Here is a 10,810-nt window from a genome sequence, read left to right on the forward strand (position 1 = left end):
TCCCGTCCATATGTCTAGCTCTCTAGTAGAGGCTCGTAGATACGCATGTGTGGTAGTATGGTCTCACGATGTTACTATTGTATATATGTATTATTTTGATAGCCGAAAGGCTTATGTATATAAAAGTAATTATGTTTCCAAATGAAAAATGGTTTTCCTATGATTATGAGTATATGAATATTAATGAATATACGCTTAATGAATATGATGAGTAATAGAATGAGTGGTGCTCGGTGGTTAGCCCCGGGTACCCGTCATGGCCCCTAGTCGGGTCGTGACAGCAAGGACCAATGTCACTGCATTTTGCCCACTTCTCCAGGTAATATATTTAAGTGTGTGTAATTTTATTCTAAATATAGATTTTTGAAACGATGACTAATAAAATATTTTTTTAATGACACTTTCAAATATAAGTGTGGACTAGGATGAGACCTTTTCAGCCCACAGCTACTGAACCTTCACTCGACTATATTATTGAGGCGATGTCATATGCGCAGAGATGGACAAGAGGCGTAATCCGAGATGTGGATACGCACCACAGTATTCTCCCATTCAGGGATCAGCTAGAACGTATGACGTCGGACACGGTAATTTTTTTTATTTAACATTAGTATGTTATTTATTTATTTATTTGTACTATTTTAGTCTTTTATTATTAACTAATTCAATTCTTTTTACAGGCTTTTCTATGGACGCCGTATGATCAGATTTTGGATCAGTTGTCGGTGTTTTGTAGGGCTAGTAAGCCCACGTGGAGGTCGCGGTGTTCGTTGATACATATGGATATCGTTGAGGATCACGGGACAGACCGCGTCTTACGACAGTTCGGCCACGTATAAAATATACCTAAGCAGGCTATTTGGGAGCACGACCATTATATCCGGGACGAGCGTGCGGCCGTCACTGATGCATGGCGGGTCTTTATGCAACTCCAGGTCCACCGTTGGGATCAGAGAGTGGGGATGCTAGTGGTGGTCGGACATGGGACTCTAATCCAGAGGTACATGGAGTGGTACACGTGAATCACTCGCAACTTGATTGGCAACCCCGCGAGGCCTCGTGCAGATGGCCGAGGATATGCAGCACTCGCAGGACAGTATGAGGCGTTGGTAAATTTTATTAATCTCAAACTTAATTAATCGTTTTATGTATTACGTTATAAATTTATTCAATCATTAATATTTGCTAACAAATGCAGCTACGGACCGTACAGAGGATGCGTTAGGAGAGCTTGGGCCATATGGATGCCCCTGAGACAGCGGGATATGCAGCGCGGATGGTTCAGCTACCCGAGGATGGTATGCTATAGGCCCAGGAGCTTAGACGTCTCGACGAGCGTGTTCCAGAGGTCCCGCATCAGGCAGCGGATGGTCGTGGTCGTGGTCATGCCAGAGGGGCTGGTGGCCGAGAGGGTAGGGGCAGAAGGGCTAGTGGCCGAGGTGGTAGGGCCATAGGAGTTGGTCACAGAGGAGGTGGGGACAGAGGGGGTGGTGGTCTAGTAGATGAGCCTGACGAGCATGCTCCAGTCCACTAGCCTCCGTTGACTTCAGAGATATCGTCGACTTTTTACCTGCCGTCGACTTTATAGCATCCGTCGACACCTGTATATACGCCGGATTTATTTTCAGATCACATGTTCTGGCCATCGCCTGCACAGCCACCGGGTCATCATCCACAGGGTGAGCTTTGAGCTCGTGATCTACAGGGTGGCACGGAGCTTGACTTCGATTACTTATTCGAGGACTTTGACCTGTCTCCGACTCTGGGCCCCCACTTAGGAGACAGCTGAGGAGCCAACTCAGGAGCCCTCTCACCAGCCATCTCAGAAGCTTGTCGACACATAGGTTTGATTTTTTACAATAAAATAATGCATTAAATTAATTGTTTATATGTTATTTCATGTTTAGTTTAGCATAAATCTAAACTAAATTGTTTATATGTTATTTCAGGTTCATTCTTCTGCGCCTGTGGACCCGTCTACTGCTCCGGTACCATCTACATCTCCGGCTTTGGGACCCGCTCAGGAAACTACTAAGCAGCCAGCTCATGAGCCCTCTAAGGAGCCCTCTCGCCAGCCATCTCAGGAGCCCGTCGACACACAGGTTTGATTTTTTACAATAAAATAATGTATTAATTAATTGTTTATATGTTATTCCATGTTTAGTTTAGCATAAATCTAAACTAAATTGTTTATATGTTATTTCAGGTTCATTCTTCTGCGCCTGTGGACTCGTCTCCTATTGAGATTGAGTTATCTCCTGAAGCTCACATTTCGGCCACCGTCGTCTTCCATAGGAAGCATATTTTTAACAAGCCCCCAAGGAAGGAAGGAAGGGTGATCATGCCATAGAGCATGTACGGATTAAGAGGAAGAAAGGGGATGGAGATAATGGTGAGGGCGGTGGGGGTGGTGGGGTTCGCCTTAGGCCTAAGGTTATTCTAAAGGCTCCCACATGTGGGACCTAAGGGGATGCAGATTGTGTATTTGTAAAAAAATGTACATTTTATGTTAATATTACAATTTTTTTCGTATTATTTTCTTAATGATAATTATTTATCTTAGTTTTTATTGTCGTTTAATAATAACTCGTGCGACATCCTAAATTAATCAAAACCCTATAAAATAAAACACTTAAACCTAAAGATAACAAGTTTCCAAACAAAGAAAACTTACTTCGGGGCACTTTACAACCCCTAAAACGACGATCCAAACGTAAAGGTATACTTGATGTGTTGAGCCTACATTATTGTTCGCAGAAAAAGATATCAGGTTCTATATAAAATATTGATATTTCGACATTTTTAAACATGACTAATATTTGATCAAACTACAGAAAAAACGTGAATTTCAAAACTTTTGGCCAATGAAAAAGGGTTGGGCGTTTTATTAAACACCTATTGCGCACTAAATTAGTGCGCAATCGGACTTAACAGTTAGGTCCCATTGCGCACTGATTTAGTGCGCAAAATGTCACGCCCCGAACCATGGCCTGGACGTAACACGGCACTCGGTGCCTGACTGCATGTGACCGAGCGAACCACATGACTTGCTGAATTATCATGATACATAACATAAGCGGAATATAACGTGAATGCATGATGAGCCTTTATAAAACGTAGTAAGTCATAATGCTTAATAAAAATACTTGTTAAAACATGAGTGCGGAATATAACATGAATGAGCCAAAATGGCTATACGACTCTGAATGTCTGACATGACATAACTGACTTGTCTAGTCTATGAAACCTCTATCATGAGTCTGACTGGAAAACATACTTACTGGGACAAGGCCCCCAGCATACCTTAGATGCATGACTAACCATAAAACAAAAGTTGACTAAACCCCGAATGAGATGGGGCTCACCAATAAGCCGATACGGATGCTGTCCTACTGAGCAGATGTGTCGTCCTGTATATCAGTACCTGCATCGTGAAATGCAGGCCCCCGGGCAATAAAAGGGGACGTCAGCACATTGAATGTACTGGTATGTAAAGCAACTGAAAGAAATAACACGGGACATGGAATATTATGATAAGAACTGAAACTGAAACTGAAAACCTGGACATGAGCATGTGCATGGGTATATATATATATATATATATATATATATAACATAAGTAAAACATGATAAGTAGGGAGAGCATTTCATAAACCGACATATGAAATCACCACGTGGGTACGTGGAGTCTGGTACCTCGCCGGACCAGCAGAGCCCTCATACCTTGCCAGAGTATAAGGTAGTAAATCACCACGTGGGTACGTGGAGTCTGGTACCTCGCCGGACCAGCAGAGCCCTCATACCTTGCCCGAGTATAAGGTAGTAAGGTACCTGATGGATCCATTCAGTGTAAAATTAAGGTATCGTCTTATCTTGGCGGAGCGATCCTTGTCCTACGGTGGCTACGTAGTTTCAGGCTATCTGAGCCTTCTCGGTAATTTGTGCAACTCCCAAAAACATTAACATAATATAGTTGGCTAAGAAGCCCATGATTTTCGTGAATTAACTTGTACTTGTCTTGAAATAATGATTTCACGAAATAACTTGTAAACATGGTTTTATGAAATAACATGTATTTAGTATGTATGTATCTTGTATCATAGCATGAAAACAATCATATAATATAGTTGCATGAAAACTTGTAGACATGTAGGATATTTATGAAATAATCATCTTATTTAAAAACATGCATGCAAGAACCCATAGAATACAAGATATGGGTTTTCATGGATTACGGACGGATTCTCAATAATCATAAAGAAATATTAAGAACTCAATGATGGAATTATAACAATTCATACATGATATAATCATAGACATGGACCTAGGGTTATCATGAGCGTGGTATTGAAACCCTAGTTTTAGTAGAGAATCAAAATTTTATGGATTATGAGGCGTGGGGAAGAACAATGATGTTCCCACACGTAGATAGTAACTCTACATACCTTAGTCGCTCCAAAACTTGGATTAAAGACTTGAGCTTTGAAGAAGATTTCCAAAATCTTGAATTCTTGAACCTTGAGATGGGTTTTCTTGAAAACCCTAGTTTATGAACAATGATTTCTTGCTTAGATTACAAGGATATACTTTAGAATTGACTTGGAATGATTAGAATAGGCTTACCTTGGGGTTCTTGATGATGGGAGGGAATAGAAGGTCGTTCTAGGGCTTGGGGGTGTGAAGAATGAAGTGAAAAGGCCTTAAAACGATGTTTTAAAATTACTTTCGGACCCATTTTACGCTCAATTTTACGTCCCGTATAATTTGTACGGACCGTATATCATACCGTAAAACCATTCCAGTGATTTGGACATTCTGGACCAATTATACGGCTGGAATATATGGCCCGTATAATTTTTACGGTCCGTATGTTCCACCGTATAATTTTTACGGTTCGTATGTTTCCACCGTAAACTGACAGAACACTGGTTAGTAAAACGGGCATAACTTTTTGTACACAGCTCCGTTCAAGACCCATAATATACCGTTGCAAAGCTATTTCAAAGTACTATAACTTTCATCAAGGAAGTTTTCCCAAATTCCAAATTAATAAAGGGGTTATGGTCGTTGGAATTAAGACCTTCTACAAACTCACTTGCAAACATGCTCCGTAGAGTGGCTTTCAACTTTGCTTTGCCCAAAGGCTCTTCTCATGTCTTGATTGGGTTTCAAACACTATTTATACACTACTCAAATTGGGTTCATTATACTCCCGTATTACGAGTCAAATATTAGCCCGAATGCACGAGGCGTTACACAAAAGGTATTTCGGTAACTTTTTTTTCTGAGTTATTTTGATACGTTTATTCAGTTTTTGGGTCATTTAAGTTGTGAACTCCTGTTGCTTGGGTCTTGAGTCATCCCATTAGCCACTTCACTTGTTCTATTTGAATCTTCGACTCTTGAGGGACTGAAAAAGTAGGTTACTAAATGGGACCAGTTTGAAAAAGTGTATGAATTGTGACATGTGGAAAATTATGATCCATATATGATATACAAGGACCCCACTCAAGAAATAAAGCAGCTATCATGTAATAATTGTGATAACTAAGACAAACTTGTAGTTCCCTTTCTATGTTCTTTATTTATTTATTTTATTATTTTTTCGGTACAGTGGAAAGACAAAGTAACAAAAAATCTTAAAATGTTATGAAATATATAGTATGGATGTCCACTACACAAATATAATGCCTTTTCCATTGTCTTTCACCATCTTAATGGTTCTTCCATTATCTTTCACCATCTTAACGGTTCTTCCATTATCTTCCACCATCTTAACGGTTCTTCCATTATCTTCCACCATCTTAATGGTCTTCCATTATCTCATTTATTGAATGCATATGTAGCACTATAAATAGAGGCATAAGTTTTCATATACAAGGGACTTGTAACACATTTTGGATGAATAAGAAATCTCTCCTCTCTTGTCTCTTTATCTCTTTATTGTTCTTGCTTCTTCTTTTGATATAATGTACTAACTCTTTTAGAATGATTTTACAACACGTTATCAGCACGAATTGTCTCAAGTTTCAATTTTATTCACCACTTCCAAGTTGAGTTTTATTTAACCAAATGGGAGATACCAATAGTTTGGTGTGATGATGAGAAGGAGGAGTAAACAGTTGTTGATCAAGTTTATGCATATGAACTGATCACATCTGAAGCAAGTTTATGCTAACGCAAAGATACGTTTGACATATTTCTTTATTCAATTTTTGTCTAATCGAAATTTATCTATTTGCGGTAGTAACTATTTTTTTAGTGGATTTTGTAAAGCCAATCGTAGTTGAGGGCATATGTTGCATGCCTATTGTGTCTGGAGAAGCCTTTCATGAAGGCTTAAGTTGTATTGGTCGATGGATACAGAACCATATGTTTACTTTGGAGTTCTGGTATGTTTTCTAACTCTTACTGTTGATAAAATAAGGTAAATTGATAAAATAATTTTACCTTCGGCAGTTATCCTTATCATATATAGTAAATGTCTACAAAATAAGGCTCTTGACATGCCCATGAGATTTAATCCTTATTCTCTAATTTTTTTATGCATCAAGTATTACTGCTTCATGGATATTTAAATATATATCATCTAAACATAATTTATTGGATTCTTAAATTTGCTTCAGTGTAACAATTGGTGTATTTTTAAACGGATCAATTGGTGACATTATATTTCCAGGCCTAGATTTCCTTCTAACCACTGTTACATAGGCAATTAAGTACCTTAGTGTGCTATATCACTTTTGACTGTCAATTGATGGCATGAATGTCAGTTTGAGTTTGTGCAGTACTATTTTTCCCTTTTAGATATGTTACCATAATAATACTTGTAGAAAAGGCTCATTTGAACTACTAATAAAGTTCACAAATGGAATAAACACATCACTTTGTGATTAACAAGCATAAGTTTTCAGAACCACTTATGGTTACTGAATATATAAGGTGAGATTTGTTTTATGTTATCTTATAGTCTGCGGAATTAGCGAAAAGTATGTACATAAGGATCAGATATTCTTCTTTGGCTTTCTTATATATATTTGTTCGTTGTTACTAACCTATTTGTGTAGATCTATTGGACTTCTCGTGGTAAAGATATTTCTACTTTGACAATTTATTTTATCATCACTACCACAAACGAAGGAATGTTGCTGGATAATAAAAGTTTATGTATTTCACATAAATGTCAGAGGTTACAATTTATATATGGTGATTTGAAGAGAATGTGACTTGTGATAAGCATCGTGAATGCTCACCCATTTTGAAAGTGAAATGTGAATACATTATGGATAAGGCCGTGCTCATAGATGGTTGAATAAATACCACACAACTCAATTCTACGGAAGGTTTGAGAGAAAAGAAAATTGTTTTGACATAAAAGGTCACTGGTCAGGCACGTACTTTTAGTACTTCATAAATATTATGGTATGTCTTATCATGAATTACCAAAGAGTAAAAGTAAGAAATAAGTATTGCTTATAAAGGTTTTGACCATGACCATAATGACAATAATTTTCTCTCTAAGAGGAGATATTCACCATGCAAATAATGTGATGAAAGATTTGGTAGTGCAAAATTAATTGGGAACTCTCAAAGAGCTAAAGAGTTACAACCTGATGGAAGATTTATTTTTTTTCATAATATTGGTGTTGTAGTAAGTCTCAGAAGAAACTTTTTAAGTTTCAAAGGCATTGGCCAGAAATAAATTATATTGAGACTATAAATTATGGGAAGGTTTAATATCTTCATATTACTACAACTATAACGGGGAAACAAAATGTATGTGAAATGTTGCTCGTTTTTCCTCAGAATTTGTACCACATAAATATAAGCATGATGGAATCACATGCTATGGAGGTTGGCATGACCGGTTGACCATCCCGGTTCAATGTGATGCGAAAATAATTGGGAATTCATGTGGTTATATATTGAAGAAATAAAATATTCTTCAAGAATTCTCTTGTGCTGCTTGTTCTCATGATAACAAATTGGTTAATTTACCAGCTAATGTTGGGATTGTATCCCATGATTTTGGAACGTATAAAAGGTGATATATGTATGGGCCCAGTCACCTGCCATGTGGACCGGTTTACTATTATATGGTGTTGTGGTCACATGTGCATTTGGTATCAATTTGTGATTTGGTTATTGCAAGATTGTTTGCTCAAATTATTAAATTAAGAGCACAGTTCCAAACTATGAAAATTATGTTGATATGCTGGTTTGTATCCAAGTTGGTTTAGCAGAAATTGTATGTCTCCAATTATAGCTAAACAATTGGCTATGAGAACAAATCTCCCAAAAGGAAATTTGGTTTGAGATAGGTTATTTAATATGTAGTAGCACTTGTAAGCATCTAGCCAACAAGTTATAATAAGTTCCCCTATTATTGGTTCAGGGTCAGGAACCAAATAAGTCTCATCTAAGAGTTTGAATGTGCGTAAATGTATGATTTAATTGCTCCACCACAACGCACAAAGATGGGTCCCCAAATAAGGTTGGAAGGTAAATGTTAGATTTCCTAACATTAGGGGGAGGGATGATTGGTGGCTGGAAATAATGTATATTTAATGAATTATCATAGTTATGATCCTCGTTGAAAAGATAATTCAAGTTAACTGCCAGACGCATTTGTTGACCCAAAAGACAATATTATATTCCAGCTGCAAATGCTCCAATTAGAACTAAAGTCCTTGAAGGACAATGTCTATGACAATAGACCAATCGGTTCCACAGATAAAACTCCTTGACGAAGGAGAGGAGCAAATGATAAAGATGGTCATAATAATGAGGCAGGTGCGTTAAAGAGCACCACGACATAAATACTTTATAAAACCTTGGGAAAGGTTCAGGTACCTGAAATTGATGAAAAATGAAAAGATCTCGATAAATTATGTCACATTGGAACCGATATCAAATAACCGTCGACGGTATCTTTGAAATAATGTAGCTCTCAATATTATAATGGTGATGAGGATCTTGAATTCAAATCTGTCAAAGAATATGGACAAATATAATTATTGGTCAAATAAAATACGAAGTTCAAGTATATTTTGTTTCACTTGGAAAAGTGATGTTTTGGACTTATAGTCCGATGATCTCAAGGTATAATGTCAGTGGGGTACAAATGAATTCTTGTGCGAAAAGTAAAATGATAAATAAAAACCGTAAAAATAAAGTACGGCTTGTGCCTTGTGGCATAAAGATTTTTCGCAAAAGTCCTGACATTATTGTATGGAGACGTATGTACTCTCCTGTGGTGGATGCAATGGGATTTCTTATCAGTCTGGCAATATATGAAAATTTTGAATGCATATAATTCATTGATGTCAATATGGCTATATAGACAATGAAAGAAAATCCGTAGGGATTTAAATTGGTTTGAAGCATTTAAGGTTTACGAAAATAAAGCTTCACAAATCTTTATATAGGTTAAAGCGATTCCATTGAGTACCCCAATGGTTGTGATGTCGCTAAATATAAATAAACATCATTTTGACCTAATGATAATGATGAGTATATTGTATTGCATACTGCAAAAGAAATTATTAATATAGATTTGTTTGTCCTAACAATTATTATCAAGGTTTTGTTGGTTATGTAAATGCAGGGTATTATTTGTATTATTACATGAAGTTTGGTTTTCAAGCAAGTACTGATTTGCATGTGAGGATACTGCCATACTATGACGTTCGACATGGAAGTCAATTGTTGATACTTATACAAAGCAATTCAGGAATACGTGTCTGGCTGAGATCAATAATTCAATACATTTTGCAATAATATGATGTTTATTTGGAAATGAAGATTTCAACAATATTGTACGAAGCTTGCATAGCTCAATTGAAAGAAGGATATAACAAAGGAGACAAAATACAACACATTCCTCAAAGTTCTTTTCCAGACATGATCTTCAACAGAAAGGTGAAATAGGTTTTCAACAAATATGCTCAATTGATAAGTTGACGGACATGTTCAGTAAAGCATTGCTAACCTCGACATTTGAGAAGTTGATATACAAGATTTGGATGTGTTGTCTTAAGTGATACTTTTATCAGGGGGAGTATAATACACGTTGTACTCTTTTTCCCTTAGTTGAGGTTTTATCCCACTAGGTTTTCCTGGCAAGGTTTTTAATGAGGTAGCTAGCAATGCATATTACGAGATATGTGTACTCTTTTTCCTTCACTAGGATTTTTTTCCCACTAGGTTTTTCCTAGTAAGGTTTTAACGAGACACATCATCTATTAAGACATGGACATCCAAGGGAGAGTGTTATGAAAAATAAGTGTGGATGTCCACCACTCTAGAAATAAATTCTCACTTTCTCCATGATCTCAAAGGTTTAATGTAATGTCTCCAACTTCACCCATGATCTTCCCCACATTCTCATATGTTGAATGTCACATTTATATCTACCCTTTTATATGCCTCTATGCACCATTATAAAAAGATTCATTCTGACCTCAAGAAGAAAATAAAGAGCTTTTTGGTCCTGAAGTACCATATCTTAGTGCAATTGGTGCACTTATGTATCTTGCTAATGCTACAAGACCTGACATAGCGTTCTCTGTTAATTTGCTAGCAAGATATAGCTCTTCTCCTACACGAAGACATTGGAACGGAGTTAAGCATATATTGCGATATCTGAAGGGAACTAGCGTTATGGGTCTGTTTTATACTAACAAAGGTACTGCTATATCATGGCGATCGACAAAGCAGTCCATTGTTGCCACTTCTTCAAATCATGCTGAGATAATCGCTATTCATGAAGCAAGTAGAGAATGTGTGTGGTTGAGATCAGTGATACATT

The 10,810-nt window shown here is 37.1% G+C and overlaps 1 long non-coding RNA gene across 1 annotated transcript; it reads left to right on the forward strand.

Moving 5' to 3' along the window:
• Nucleotides 1-708: 708 nt before the first annotated feature.
• On the forward strand, nt 709-2,372 carry LOC132599938 (uncharacterized). Its single transcript, XR_009567075.1, has 4 exons — nt 709-1,109; nt 1,199-1,844; nt 1,950-2,102; nt 2,207-2,372. It is a non-coding gene; the product is annotated as an uncharacterized LOC132599938 (long non-coding RNA).
• Nucleotides 2,373-10,810: the final 8,438 nt, after the last annotated feature.

This window comes from Lycium barbarum, chromosome 6, assembly GCF_019175385.1.
Source record: "Lycium barbarum isolate Lr01 chromosome 6, ASM1917538v2, whole genome shotgun sequence".
In the NCBI taxonomy this organism is placed as follows: domain Eukaryota; kingdom Viridiplantae; phylum Streptophyta; class Magnoliopsida; order Solanales; family Solanaceae; genus Lycium; species Lycium barbarum.